General features: G+C 49.5%; 1 protein-coding gene across 1 annotated transcript in view; it reads left to right on the forward strand.

Annotated features, from left to right (window-relative positions):
- The first annotated feature begins 317 nt into the window (after positions 1-317).
- The window catches only part of LOC149431537 (basic helix-loop-helix ARNT-like protein 1), a 78,373-nt gene continuing 64,386 nt past the window's right edge, over positions 318-14,304 (forward strand). The window contains 1 exon segment of the mRNA XM_089665497.1: positions 318-426. The gene's annotated coding sequence lies outside the window, so the exon portion shown is untranslated.

Genomic DNA, 14,304 nt, shown 5'->3' on the forward strand with positions numbered 1-14,304 from the left:
ATGAAGAATAACGATGTTTTGTGTATTCGGTGAACCAAGGACTACACTGGCACCATGATCTCCTAGCAACAACAGACTTTGCCACCAGCAACATGGCGGCTGCGATCTTTTTTCCCTCCCCCTCACTCTGCCACCGCCAACATGGCTTCCCGGAGCCTCCGCTCTCCGCCCCCTCTGGGCAGGCAGGCGTCTTCCTTATTGGCTGGGACTAGGCAGTGTCGCAAGGGGGAGGGACGTCTCGCCAGTGAGGTCCCTGGTTGGCTGGCTGTCGGTGGAGGGCTCCCCTATTGGTTGGCACGGGCAGCCGTGGAGCCGGCTCACGTCATTGGCTGAAAAGTAGGTTAGTGGTGCGACATTTAGTGAGGGTAGAAAGTAGGTCACGGACGCGGCTGTTTGTGTGAGCAGATCGCGGTGTGCGGAGGACGGGTGAGTGACCGGCCTGGGCCCGGGGCGGGGGGCAGAGTGTCAGCTCCTGGGGGTAGTCCTCTCCTCAGTCATTGTATTGGGGGGTCTATAGGGCCCCCCCAGTCTTTTGAATGTAAATAGAGTGTAAGCTTCTGGGGTTATCCCTGTGTTCTGTGCTGGGGTCCCCCCCTCAAGCCCTGCATGGCTGGCTGGGGGTCCCCCTTGGTCTGTAGAGTGCAAGCTCCTGGGACCAGCCTCCTCCTGCCCTTTGCTGCTTCCTGAGGGGCCCCTTTAAGGTGATATGGGGGGCCCCTGAGTTCTGTCAGACATGACTGCTCTGTGCTAGGGGCCCCCTCTGGTCTGTAGAGTGCAAGCTCCTGGGACAAGCCTCCTCCTGCCCTGTGCTTCTTCCAAAGGGGCCCCTCTGAGGTGATATGGGGGTCCCCTGAGTTCTGTCAGACATGGCTGCTCTGTGCTGGGGTCCCCCTGGTCTGTAGAGTGCAAGCTCCTGGGACTAGCCTCCTGCTCTGTGCTGCTTCCTGAGGGGCCCCTCTAAGGTGATATGGGGGTCCCCTGAGTTCTGTCAGACATGGCTGCTCTGTTCTGCCCCCCCCCCGGTCTGTAGAGTGCAAGCTCCTGGCACCAGCCGGCTCCTGCTTCTTTTAGAGGGGCCCCTCTGAGGTGATATGGGGGCTCCTGAGTTCTGTCAGACATGGCCGCTCTGTGCTGGAGGGCCCCCCTGGTCTTCCTGCTTCATTTCTGGGTATCTTCCCCCCCCCCCCCACATCCCCTCCACCCCCAGCCTTCACTACTGCTTCCTGAGGGGCCCATGGCTGCTCAGTGGTCACTGGGTGTGGTAAGGGGGGGGGGGCTATGCGGAGGATAGCCCCCCCATTTTGCGATAGGGACCCCAGGATGTGCTGCTGGTGGGAATCCCTGGCTAGGCATAGCCCCCCATTATTATAGGACACCTGGTTGTCCTCCTCTGCTTTTGGGGATAGACCCCCACCCTTCTGTTCTTCAAAAAATGGCTCCTAGGGGGCAGAGATTCCCACCAGCAGCACAGCAGAAGGGCCAGCCCTCATCCTCCTCAATGCCTCTGGGGATGATGGTCCTTCTGCTGTGCTGCTGGTCCCTGGCTGCCCTGTACTGAGCATAGCCCCCCTTATTTACTAATAAAACCCCCCCCTGGTCCTCCTGTTTCATTTCTATGGATACCCCTCCTTCTGTGCTGCAGTTGCTCTTCTGGCCTGAGCTTAACCCCCATTTATTAATAGGGGGCCCCCCTGCCTTCCCCTCCCATCTCCCCCGTGCTGCAGTGTCTGCCCTGTGCTAAGTATAGCCCCCTCCCCACACTTTCTAATGGGGAATCGCACAGAGGGTGCAGAGATTCCCACCAGCAGCACAGCAGAAGGGCCAGCCCTCATCCTCCTGAATGCCTCTGGGGCTGATCCTACTGCTGTGCTGCTGGTGGGAGTTTCTGGCTGCCCTGTACTGAGTATAGCTCCCCCATTGTTTACTAATAGGGTCCCCTGCTCCTTCTGCTTCATTTCTAGAGATTGCTCCCCCCCCCCAACCCCATGTTGCAGTGTCTGCCCTATGCTGAGCTTGGGCCCCCCCCCTTCTGTTTGCTAATAGGGTTCCTTTCATGAGGAAGCAGAGATTCCCACCAGCATCAGATCAGCAGGGCTAGCCATGGTCCTTCTGCTGTGCTGCTGGTGAGAGTTCCTGCCCCCCCCCCTTATTTACTAATAGGGCCCCCTGTCCTCCATTTCTAGGGATAGCTCCCTCCCCCAACCCCGTGCCACAGTGTCTGCCCTGTGCTGAGTATGGCCCCCTCTTTCTGTTTACTAATAGGGTTTTCCTTCAGAGAGTCAGTCACAGGGAGCAGAGATTCCCACCAGCAGCACAGCAGAAGGACCAGCCCTAGTTGTCCTGAATGCCTCTGTAGATGATGGCCCTACTGCTGTGCTGCTGCTGGAAGTTCCTGGCTGTCCTGTGCTGAGCATAGCCACCCTCATTTACCAATGGGGTTCCCCTTGTTCTCTTCCAAGACAGTCCACGACCCCCCCCCCCCCCCACAGTTCTGTGCTGAGGATTGCCCCCCCCCCCCCCCCATTCACTTATAGGTATCTCCTGATAGCCTTTGTGGCCCTGAAACCTCCTGAGGATAGCCCTCCTGCTGTGCCGCTGACAACTGCCACTTGGCTCCCCTGTACTGAGGGTTGCCCTTTCCCGATATAATAGTCCTGGTCCTCCTGCTTCACTCCTGGGGGTAGCACCCCTCCTGTGCTGCAGTGGATGTCCAGTGCTGGGGATTTATCCTTTCCTGTTCACTGATGGGGTCCCTGGTTCTCCTGAATGCTTCTGGAGGGTCACCAATAGGGGGCAGAGACCCAACAAGAGCACAGCAGAAGAGCTAGTCCTGGTCCTACTGAATGCCTCTAGGGATGGTCCTCCTGCCGTGCTGCTGAGAGCCACTGGCTGCCCTGTACTGAGGATGGCCCCCTTCCCCTGTCTGCAGATAGGACCCCTGCAATGTTTCTGGAGGTCACCCTCCTGCTCAGTTGGTGGATACTGGGGGGCCCCATGCTATGTATAACTCCACTGTTCACTAATAGGGGCCCTCCAGGGCTTCTTGGTTAATTCTCCCACTGAGCTGCAGGAAGGGATCCTGAGTTAAGGATAACTTCCTATTTACTGATAGGGACCCCTTGGCTGTCCTGCTTGCTGCTCCTGTGCTGCTGGTAGGACTCGGTGGCTGCACTATGTTGAGGATAGCCCTCCTTATTATTGATTCCTACCAGCAGCACAGCAGAAGGGCTAACCCTGCTAAAGACTTCACGGGGATACCTTTCTCCTGTGCTTCTGGTAGGAGTTAGTGGCTGCCCTGTGTTGAGGATAACCCTCCTAAATGTTTCCAGGGATAGCCCTTCTGCTCTGCTGCTTGCTGAAGTCACCGGCTGCCCTGTACTAAGGATAAGCCCCCCCCCCCACTCCCACTAATAGGGCCCTTGGGCTGCCTTAGTTCCTCTAGGACCTTTCCTCTTGCCAAGTTGCTGGGTAGGAGACTCTGGCTGCTCGGTGCTGAGGATAGCTATCCTATCCACTTATCAGGGGCATTGAGTCCTGCCAGCAGCACAGCACAGGGCTATCCCCCAGAAAACTTCAGGAGAGCCAAGGGATCCCAATTACTAAATAGAGAGGCTATCCTTAGCAGGGGACAGCCATAACTCCTACCAGCAGCACAGCAGAGGGGTCATTCTTAGAAGCCTACAGGATGGCCAAGGGGCCCCTTTCAGTAAATAGAGGGGCTATCCTTGGCAGAGGACATCCATAACTCCTACCAGCATCACAGCAGAAGGGCCATCCTTTAGAAGCCTACAAGAGAGCCAAGGGGCCCCTTTCAATAAATAGAGGGGCTATCCTTAGCAGAGGACAGCCATAACTCGTACCAGCAGAAGGGCCATCCTTAGAAACCTACAGGAGGGCCAAGGGGCCCCTTTCAATAAATAGAGGGGATATCCTTCTATTGGGGATATCCAATAGCACAGCTGAAGGGCCATCCCCAGAAGATATTTAGGAGGGTCAAGGCACCCCTATTGGTAAATAGAGGAACTGTCCTTAGCAGAGGACATTCATAACTCCTACCAGCAGCAGGACTAGCTGTGATGCTCCTCAAGGCTTCTGGGGGTAGCCCTCCTGCTGTGCTAGTAGTAGGCCCTGTATGGGCAACCTACCCTTCTGTTTGGGTTGCCTGTAGGGATTCTCTGGGTTCAGGTCCTGGGGGTAGTTGTCTTCTGCTCTTTGCTGCTTCCATCGTGTTTCTGAGATGGTCCCCTCCTAGTGAAGTCCTTATTGATGGGGAACCCCGGTACTCTTGAATGCACCCGGAGTCCTTTCCCCGAGTGTGCTCTGTGATGATGTTTCTTCTTCTGCTGCTGGTGCCACGAGTCTTTGTCTACCCTGCCGTGGTCCTCTGCTGTAGGGCTCGCTGGGTCCACTAGATGTCTGAAGAGTGCAAGCTTCATGGGATAGCTGCTTTCTCTGTGTTCTGATAGCCCCTTAATAGGGACCGCTACTTCTCCTTACTAACAGGGACCACTGGATGCAGCCAGAGTCCACTTACTTGAATCTGCTCTTTGAACATCTGACGGGAGTCATTGGTTGTGCTAAGAACCTCCCCAACCTTTCTCACCGTGGTCCTAGTGAGGGCTTCCCTGGATGGCCCTTCTGCTGTGCTGCTGGCGAGAGTCACTGACTGTTCTGTACTAATCAGTCACCATCTGCTGTCTGGAATGCTCCGTGCCACAGTGACCTTTCTATATCTGTTTAGAGTGCCAGCTTCTCGGGTCAGATCTTTATCCTCCAGAATCTGTGGGTGTGTTCTACCCCTGTTCATGGGATTCCCTGGTCTCTACAAATGTACGTAGAGTGTAAGCTCCTGGGACTAGCTGCCCTGTGCTGCTTTCTCTGTGTTCCTGCTTGAGCCCCTACTGAAATCTCTACTGCCAGGGACTCCTGAATGCACCCGCGGTGTCTGGGAATGTCCCACCTACGGGTCTGCTCTGCGCTGCTTGCTGTGCTCATCAGGCTTCTCTGCTGCCTGTATGCCCTGCTATGTTCATATAGAGTGCAAGCTCTTGGGATCAGCTTTTTTAATCAGGTCTGCTGATTGCTGATTCCTTCACATCTCATGTGTGATGGGCTTTCTTGACTCGTTGAATACTCCTAGAGTGCAAGCTCTTGAGTAGCGGCCATGTGCAGCTTCATGGAGAGCTCGTATCATTGGCTGTCCTGTATTTGTGGCGAGGAAGAAGAGCCTCCAGACGTAGGTTGAAGATGAACGTATATTTCTTTGTGAAGAATCACTTGGGGGTCAAACACGGCCATCATTTAGGGTCCTTTCCTCAAGGGACCACTGAAGAGATATTGCGTGGACCCGAAGTGTCAGCTGTTTGACCCAAAGTGATTCTTCATGAATTGGTAGGACCACTGAAGAGACTGTTTGACCCCAAGTGATTCTTCATGAATTGGTCGGGTCCATGCAAGGTCTCTTCAGCGGTCCTACCAATTCATGAAGAATCACTTGGGGTCAAACAGCTGACACTTTGGGTCCACGCAAGGACTCTTCAGTGGTCCTAAGTGTCAGCTGTTTGACCCCAAGTGATTCTTCATGAATTGGTAGGACCACTGAAGAGACTGTTTGACCCCAAGTGATTCTTCATGAATTGGTAGGACCACTGAAGAGACTGTTTGACCCCAAGTGATTCTTCATGAATTGGTAGGACCACTGAAGAGACTGTTTGACCCCAAGTGATTCTTCATGAATTGGTAGGACCACTGAAGAGACTGTTTGACCCCAAGTGATTCTTCATGAATTGGTAGGACCACTGAAGAGACTGTTTGACCCCAAGTGATTCTTCACTTGGGGTCAAACAGTCTCTTCAGTGGTCCTACCAATTCATGAAGAATCACTTGGGGTCAAACAGTCTCTTCAGTGGTCATACCAATTCATGAAGAATCACTTGGGGTCAAACAGCTGACACTTAGGACCACTGAAGAGACCTTGCATGGACCCGAAGTGTCAGCTGTGTTTGGCCTCAAGTGATTCTTCATGAATTGGTAGGACCGCTGAAGAGACCTTGCATGGACCATGGCATGGGCATGAATCACTTGCAAGGTCTCTTCAGTGGTCCAAAGTGTCAGCTGTGTTTGACCTCAAGTGATTCTTGATGAATTGGTAGGACCACTGAAGAGACCTTGCATGGACCCGAAGTGACAGCTGTTTGACCCCAGGTGATTCATGCCCATGCAAGGTTTCTTCAGTGGTCCTACCAATTCATGAAGAATCACTTGGGGTCAGACAGCTGACACTTAGGACCACTGAAGAGACCTTGCATGGACCCGAAGTGTCAGTTGTGTTTGACCCAGGTGATTCTTCATGAATTGGTAGATGGTATACTCCAGCTGAGTGTTGGTGGCTCTTCTTCCTTACCAGTGCTACTAAATAGTACTAGTAGTGACCACTACGGAGGGCGTTCTTCACAGTGTGTCTGTTGCGGTCACTGCTAGTACTTTTCAGTACAATGGTCCCACCACGGCAAGGAAATGCAGCCCAGAACCTCTTACATCTCATTTGTGGAGGACACCCCAGTGCTGGAGACACGTGCTGATCGGCTACCCGTGGTCTTTCTGAATGCATTCAGAGTACAAGCCTTGGGATCTTATTTCAGCCTGCCGTGTTCTATTTTGTTAGTAGACGTCACTAGCTGTCGCCTTCCCCGTGGCTGCCCCCCACTGCCGTCCTTGGTCCGTGGCTGCCCCCCACTGCCGTCCTTGGTCCGTGGCTGCCCCCCACTGCTGAAATTCTATTTAATGGGTCCTCCTCAGTGTTACTAGACGTCACTAGCTGTTGGCCTGCCCATGGCTGCCCCCACTGCCTTCCTTGGTCCGTGGCTGCCCCCACTGCCTTCCTTGGTCTGTGGCAACCCTCACTGCCCAAATTCTATTTGATGGGTCCTCTTCAGTGTTACTAGATGTCACTAGCTGTCGGCCTATCCGTGACAGCCCCCCACTGCCTTCCTTGGTCTGTGGCTGCCCTCCACTGCTGGTTTTGGTCCGTGGCAGCCCCCCACTGCCCAAATTCTATTTGATGGGTCCTCTTCACTGTTACTAGCTGTCGGCCTGTCCGTGGCTGCCCCCCCCCCCCCCCCACTGCCGCCGTCCTCGGTCCGTGGCTGCCCCTCCCCCCCCCCCACTGCCGCCGTCCTCGGTCCGTGGCTGCCCCTCCCCCCCACTGCCGTCGTCCTCGGTCCGTGGCTGCCCCTCCCCCCCCCCCCCCCCCCCCACTGTCGTCATCCTCAGTCTGTAGCTGCCCACCCCCCCCCCCCCGCTGTCGTCCACGGTCCGTGGCTGCCCCCCCCCCTCCCCCGCCGTCGTCCTCTTTCCATGGCTGCCCCCCCCCCTGCCGTCGTCCTCGGTCCATGGCAGCCCCCTCTGACCAAATTCTGTTTCATGGGTCCCTCCTCATTCCTTTTTTTTTTTTTTGGGGGGGGGGGTGCGTGGGCTATCCATCCTATCACCTTGCTCTGCCTTCTGTGTTGATTTGCGGAGCTCCTGTTGTGGGTTATGATTTGTTCTGCACATCTCCGCTTCTGATAATCCTCTTCCACTTGGCACTGCTGATCCCAGAAGCTTGCACTCTATCAGCCGGCCCTTCCATGTCCTGTCCCCGCCATCTCCAGCATTGGTCGCGGGCTGTCGTGTTCATGAGACCTTGTTTTGCCCGCCATACTCGGGGCCCCTCTCCTCCTGACACCCGAGTACTGGCCTTCGGAGATGAGGGTCAGCCTAGTGCTGCTTCTTGGTGGTTGGTGGTGTGACTGCATCTAAATTCGTGCAACTCGCCCGACTATATTGACTTTGAGTGTAAGCTCTTGGGGTCAGCCCTCCCTTCATGCTGGTCTGTCCATCTGCTGCTTCTTCCAATGGGGGGGCCCCGGGTTGTCACGTGTATGGACTGTCTGTGGCTGGCCTGTGTTAATGATCGATGCTTTGCTGTCTGTATTCAAGGCAGATAGGGACCCCATTAGTAGATACTACAGAGGACGAGCCCGCCCTCCCTAACAACACAGTACACCCCCTGGGGGGGGGGGGCGGAGCAGGAAAGCAGAATGTGCAGGGTCTGGAGGAGGACTGGAGGAGGACCGGAGGAGGACAGGAGTCACTTGGGGAGATGGAGACGAGGGGGGGCTGCAGCTGCACAGAGAGGTGCAGGATCTGGCGGAGGAGTTCTGTCCTCACTGCTGGGACAAGGGGGGCACCATAGCTGCAGGAGAGGTGCAAGGGCCACATGAAATGGCCTGGAGGGCTGAATTCAACCCGCGGGCCTTGTGCTTGACACCTGTGCACTATAGCATGGCCTGCCTGTCTGCAGATGAGGGGGGGGACCACTGAGCATGGAGGGGGGGGGGGGGAACCACAGAGCATGGAGGGGGGGGGGAACCGCAGAGCATGGAGGGGGGGGGGGGGACCGCAGAGCATGGAGGGGGGGGGGACCGCAGAGCATGGAGGGGGGGGGGGACCACAGAGCATGGAGGGGGGGGGGAACCGCAGAGCATGGAGCGGGGGGGGGACCCGCAGAGCATGGAGGGGGGGGGGGGGAACCGCAGAGCATGGAGCGGGGGGTGGACCGCAGAGCATGAAGGGATCTGATCTGCAGGTTTATCTCGGCGGACATGCGTGTGTTCTGTCTGTACTCGGCGAAGGGAATGCAAATGCAGGTCAGGAGGAGGTCAGGAAGCGGCTTACGTTTTAATGAACCTGAAAGCGCGCCGCCTGTATGTACACGGCTTACAGCGGACATCAGTCATTGGCTGAGCTGAGTGTGTGATACATGGATGCTGAGAGACTCATACTGCTTGGAGTGTCAGCTCCTGGGTCCATCCCACAGATCTGCTCTGTACTAGCTGCTCCCGTGTTTCTAATACTCGTGCTGCTGCTTAATGTGGGCCTCTTATAATGGAGTGCAAGCTTCTGGGTTCAGCTCCCCTTGTCTCTGGCCTCACAATAGGGGATCCCTGACCCTTTCACTGCAACTGCAACCAATTTTTTTTTTGTTTTTGTGTGTTTTTGTTTTGTTTCTGTTTTTGTGTGTTTTTGTTTTGTTTTTGTGTGTTTTTTGTGTGTTTTTGTTTTGTTTTGGATGTTTTGTTTGTGTTTTTTATGTGTGGTTTTGTTTTTTCTGGGTTCTTTGTTTTTTTGTGTGTTTGTTTTGTGTGTTTGGTGTTTCTGTGTGCTTTTTTGTTTTTGTTTGTGTTTTTTGTGGGGTTTTTTTTTTTGTTTTTTTTTTCGTTTTTGTTTTTTTTTGTGGTGTGTGTATTTTTTTTTCTTTTTCTGTGTTTTTTTTTTTTTTGTTTGTTTTTTTTTTTTTTGTGTTTTTGTATGTTTTTTTTTGTTTTGTATGGTGTTTTTTTTTTTTTTTTCCTGTTTTTGTGTGTGTTTAGTTTTTTTATGGAGTGGAGAGGGATCAGAACCCCTGTCAGGTTTTTATTGCTGTCTGTGCCCCTCTCTGTTTGTCCCGGTGACTTATTACCAAGAGTGAAAGACAATCCCAAATATTGTGTTGTCACCAGGACAGGAATAGAGGGGAAATCTTCCAATAGAATCACTAATCCATTTCCTGTTTTGGCAATGGGACAGGAAGTGAGGGGAAGTCTTCCCAGTGGGACATACAAGAAAAAAAAAAATGATAGTGACTTTGTCCTCTATATATGTGACGTTGTGATTGGAGGAAAATCTGAGTTCCTGTTATGTACTAATTGTGTAATAAATGTAATTCCTGAGTGATGTTCGGTTTGTAAATATCGATGAATATTACAGCCGCGTCCTATAGAAGTGTATTGGACACCGGCCCTCAAATCTGCCGACACGGCATGTGGTTCAAGTCCAGTCGTGTTCAGGGGAATGGTTGATGTCTAGGCGGGCCATACACTGTACTGTGGGGTCGATTTTTACTAAATAAAGAACGGAAAGCTGCAATCTTCCTGCACTTGTGGATTTGGCCCAAAGGGATCGATGGACTACAGTCAAGACTTATGCAGGCCATACACGGGTCGAATCACGAAAATCGAAAACATCGTTCGCTCGGTAATCCGATGGCGCCATCAATGATTTCGAAAATCAGCCGACCGAGTCATAAAGTTCACCCCATAAACAGGCGAAACTTCTCTTCCTTCCAGGTCACGGCTCATGCGCATATTCTTTTCGGAAAAACGATCGTATTATTTGACCATCGAGTCGAAAATCAGTTGTTTTTCACGAATTTTCCAATATGCCCGATCACCGAAAAGAGGGGGAACCATGAAAATCGGCCGGTGCCTTGACCCCACTAACAAAGTGAAAAACGGCTGATTATTCTTTGGTCCGATTTTTTTTTTTTTTTTTTTTTTTTTTTTTTTTTTTTATTAAAAACACAATTTTTTTTGTTAAAAAATACATTTTTTTTGTTAAAAATACATTTTTTTTGTTAATGAAACCACATTTTTTTTTTTGTTAAAAAAAACACTTTCTTTTGTTAAACAACTTTTTTTTTTTTGTTTAAACCACTTTTTTTGTTTAAAAAACCCCACTTTTTTTTTGTAAAGAAACCACTTTTTTTTGTTAAAGAAACAACTATTTTTTTTTTGTTAAACACTTTCTTCTGTTAAACCACTATTTTTTTTTTTGTTAAACCATTTTTTTTCGTTACGAAAACCTACTTTTTTTTTTTTTGTTTAAAAAGACCCACTTTTTTTGTTAAACCACTTTTTATTTAAAAAAAAAAAAAACACTAAAAAACGCAGACGTGAAAAAACATGGCAAAACGCTGAAAAACTTGGCAAATTTCAGCAAAGTGACCTCATGTTTCTAGGGTTGGTAAATAGATAGGAGGGTATATCTATACTTTTTAATCTCTGGCGCCTTCCGGCGGGTGGGGTTTTAGGGTCATGTGACCGCCGTGATTCGCTGTCGCGGCGGTCACATGATCGGAAAAGGTCCCGATCGCAAGGGGAGATCAGGACCTTTCCGTGAGTCAGACATATGAGCTGGGAGCGCTCTCAACACATATGTATTTTATAATTGCACGCAAAAATGCGGCTGCTTGGCGTCAAGGCCAAGAGGCCACATATTTGCGTGCGCTCGGCGTTCTGGGTTAAACTATTTTTTTTTTTTTTTTTCCTTCCTGGTTTCTGGACTGGGCCACAATTCTATCATACATCCCAGGAGCCCTCATGAGAGGAGGAGAGGAGGGGCTTTCTCAGCTAAGCACACCCTTTCGCCTGCATGCTTGAGCTAAGGGCTGATAGATTCCAGGAAGTAAATGCTACATGAATCGTCTGCCCTTACTCAAGATGGCCGTGGCAAGAAATGCCAGGGGAGTGGCTTCTCAGCATAATAAAGCATGGAGACACGGATGGCTGGGGAAGCCGCGCTCTGAATATTAATCATGAATTTTGCATGGAGTGCGCAGACACAGGTGGGTGTCCCCATAGACTTGATTGGGCAGCACCTAGAAGCTTGGTCCAAATGAACACGCGGGCTGTCCGGGGCGGACTCTGGGCATCAGTGTCTGTGTGAAAGAGGCCTAAAACCTCCAGAGAACACGCTAGGAACACAGATTCAGTACCGGGTACAGCTCTGCGCTGGTCTGGTTGTATGACGGCTGTTCTTGTGTCACCCAGATATTCCGTGTAGATCTGCTGTATGTGGAGATATTCTGCAGATTGTTCCGGGATTCATGTTTTATTTTCTTTTTCCTGGAGAGAAATGTCTGCCGAGATTTTGGAGAAATATTTTCCCGGTGAAGGTAATTCTAGAAGGTTCTGTCCTTGTTATCAGCAGTTCTGCCTCCAGATAGCTCTTCCCCTCGCTCTTCCCCTCGCTCTTCCCCTCGCTCTTCCCCTCGCTCTTCCCCTCGCTCTTCCCCTCGCTCTTCCCCTCGCTCCCTCCCCTGGCTCCCTCCCCTGGCTCCCTCCCCTGGCTCCCTCCCCTGGCTCCCTCCCCTGGCTCCCTCCCCTGGCTCTTCCCCTCGCTCCGGATTATGAGATGTTGCGGTCGGCTGTTATTTTATAGAGCTTTGATGTCATTTTACCAGCCCGGTGCTTAGAGACCCTTCCTGGGTGTAGGTGTGGAAAATAAATAAAATAAAATATTTGATGGTATCTGTAAGAGAGGCCCCTGTGGATGACTGCGTCATGCATTTGATGGAACTGTCCAGTATTGAGGACAAAGGAGGTTTTTTTTTTTTTTTTTTTTTTTTTTTTTTCCTTTTTGTTTTTGTTGTTGATTTTTGTTTTCTTTTTTTTCTGTTTGTTTTTTTGTTGTTTTGATTTTTTTTTTTTGTTGTTGGTTATGTTTCTGTTTGTTTGTTCGTTTTGATTTTTTTTTTTTGTTGTTGGTTATGTTTCTGTTTGTTTGTTCTTTTTGTTTTTTTTTTTTCTGTTTTTGTTTGTTGTTTGGGTTTGTTTTTTTCTGTTTTTGTTTTTTTTTTTTTCCTTCTGTTTGTATTTTTGTTGTTTTTTTTTTTTTTTTTTTTTTTTTTTTTTGGTGGAGGGGTTTGTTTGTATTTTCTTTTTTTTTTTGTTTTTTTTTTAAACCACAGCACATTTTCATCTTGAGTGGTCACTTCCTTAGGGTTTGCACCCTGTGAGCACAGTTGATCAAGACCAATTTGAGTACAGTTGTCAGCTTGTAGTGGACAGAGTTTTTTTTTTTTTTTTGTTTTTTTTTACTGTTTGTTTTTTTGTTTTGTTGTTGTTGGGTTTTTTTTCTGTTTTTGTTTTTGTTTTTATTTATTTTTCTGTTTTTTGTTTTGGTTTTATTTTTTATTTTTTTTTTCTGTTTGTATTTTGTTTTTTGGGGGTTTTTTTTGGAGGGGTGGTTTGTTTGTTTCTGTTTTTGTTTTTTTTTTTTTTGTTTTTTTAAACCACGACGCATTTCATCTTGAGTGGTCACTTCCTTAGGGTTTGCACCCTCTGAGAACCGTTGTCAGCTTGTAGTGGATGAACTTTTTTTTTTTTCTGTTTGCTTTTATTTTTATTTTTTTGTTTTTTGTTGTTTGGGTTTTTTTCTGTTTTTATTTGGGGTTTTTTTTTTCTGTTTTTGTTTGCTTTTTTTGGGGGGCGTTATTTATTTATTAATTTTTTTGGTTGGTTTTTCCTTTGTTTGTTTTTTTCTTTTCCTGCTTTTTTTTTTTTTTTCTTTTGGAAGTTACTCGTAGTGTTGATCCTGTTTGGAATTTCTTCTCTTTTAGAACATGCTGCTTATCTGTGACCGGCTTACCATGTCTGTGAATAGAGCCGCGTGTTACATGTCTAGCCTGATCCAATAAGCAGGTTGTGTAACACTTCCTATTCCTCCCGGCCAAGGCGCACTGCGTGGTCAGATCTACAGGGATGCAGGACAATGTGTGGCAGTGTGACGGTGCTGCTGTGTTCTGCACTCCCCCTCCATACATTGAAGTACGCTCTGATCTTCTGTAGGGTCATCTGATGTGTAGGTGACCATGTGACTCATTCAGCATCATTGCCTGTCCTCTGCGGGGGAGGCGAGTTGTGTTCTCCCGTATGTTGTCACTGGGTCTAATGATCTGGCTCGGGGTACTTTCATGGCTGTTTGCTTTTATCGCAGACGAAGGCATGAATGGGCGCAAAAAATGCAAGTTGTGTTGCCTCTCCTTGTTACTGGCACAGCAAGCAAACTGCTGCAAACTGCACACAGCTCAACACTGTGCTGCTTTACTGTACGTAGGATTAAAAGGAATGGGGCTGCACTAAGCGTAACAATGGGAGCCTACTACACGCCTGGCCATACTACACGCCTGGCCATACTACACGCCAGTCACAGTGCGACTGGGACCTTAATGGACTTTCATGTAGTCTGTCATGTCTGAAATAAAATATTTTGAAATAAACAAAACGGTGTTTAACCCTCCCCCCCCCCCCCCCCTTTTTTTATTTATTTTTTTAAATTTATTATGGCATGGTTAAAGCTGAAGTGTAGGACTTGTTCACACCGGCAACCGCACTGAGTGCATGATGTGCATTGGGAGGTACATTTCATGAAGTTCAATTGGCCATTGGTCTGCGCCACACAGATGTGCATGGGCACGTTACGTAGTGCCTTCTTCTTCTTTATTTTTTTTTTCTTTTCTCCTCCTTTTTTTGTTTTTGTTTTTCTTTTCTCCTTTTTTTTGTTTTCTTTTTCTTTTCTCCTTTTTTTTTGTTTTCTTTTCTCCTCCTTTTTTTGTTTTTGTTTTCTTTTTCTTTTTTCTTTCTTTTCTCCTCCTTTCTTTTTTTTGTTTTCGTTTTTCTTTTCTCCTTTTTTTTTTCGTTTTTCTTTTCTCATATCTCCTCG

The sequence above is a fragment of the Staurois parvus genome, unplaced genomic scaffold, assembly GCF_062004578.1.
Source record: "Staurois parvus isolate SC_StPar_1 unplaced genomic scaffold, SC_StPar_1.0 ptg002219l, whole genome shotgun sequence".
NCBI lineage: Eukaryota > Metazoa > Chordata > Amphibia > Anura > Ranidae > Staurois > Staurois parvus.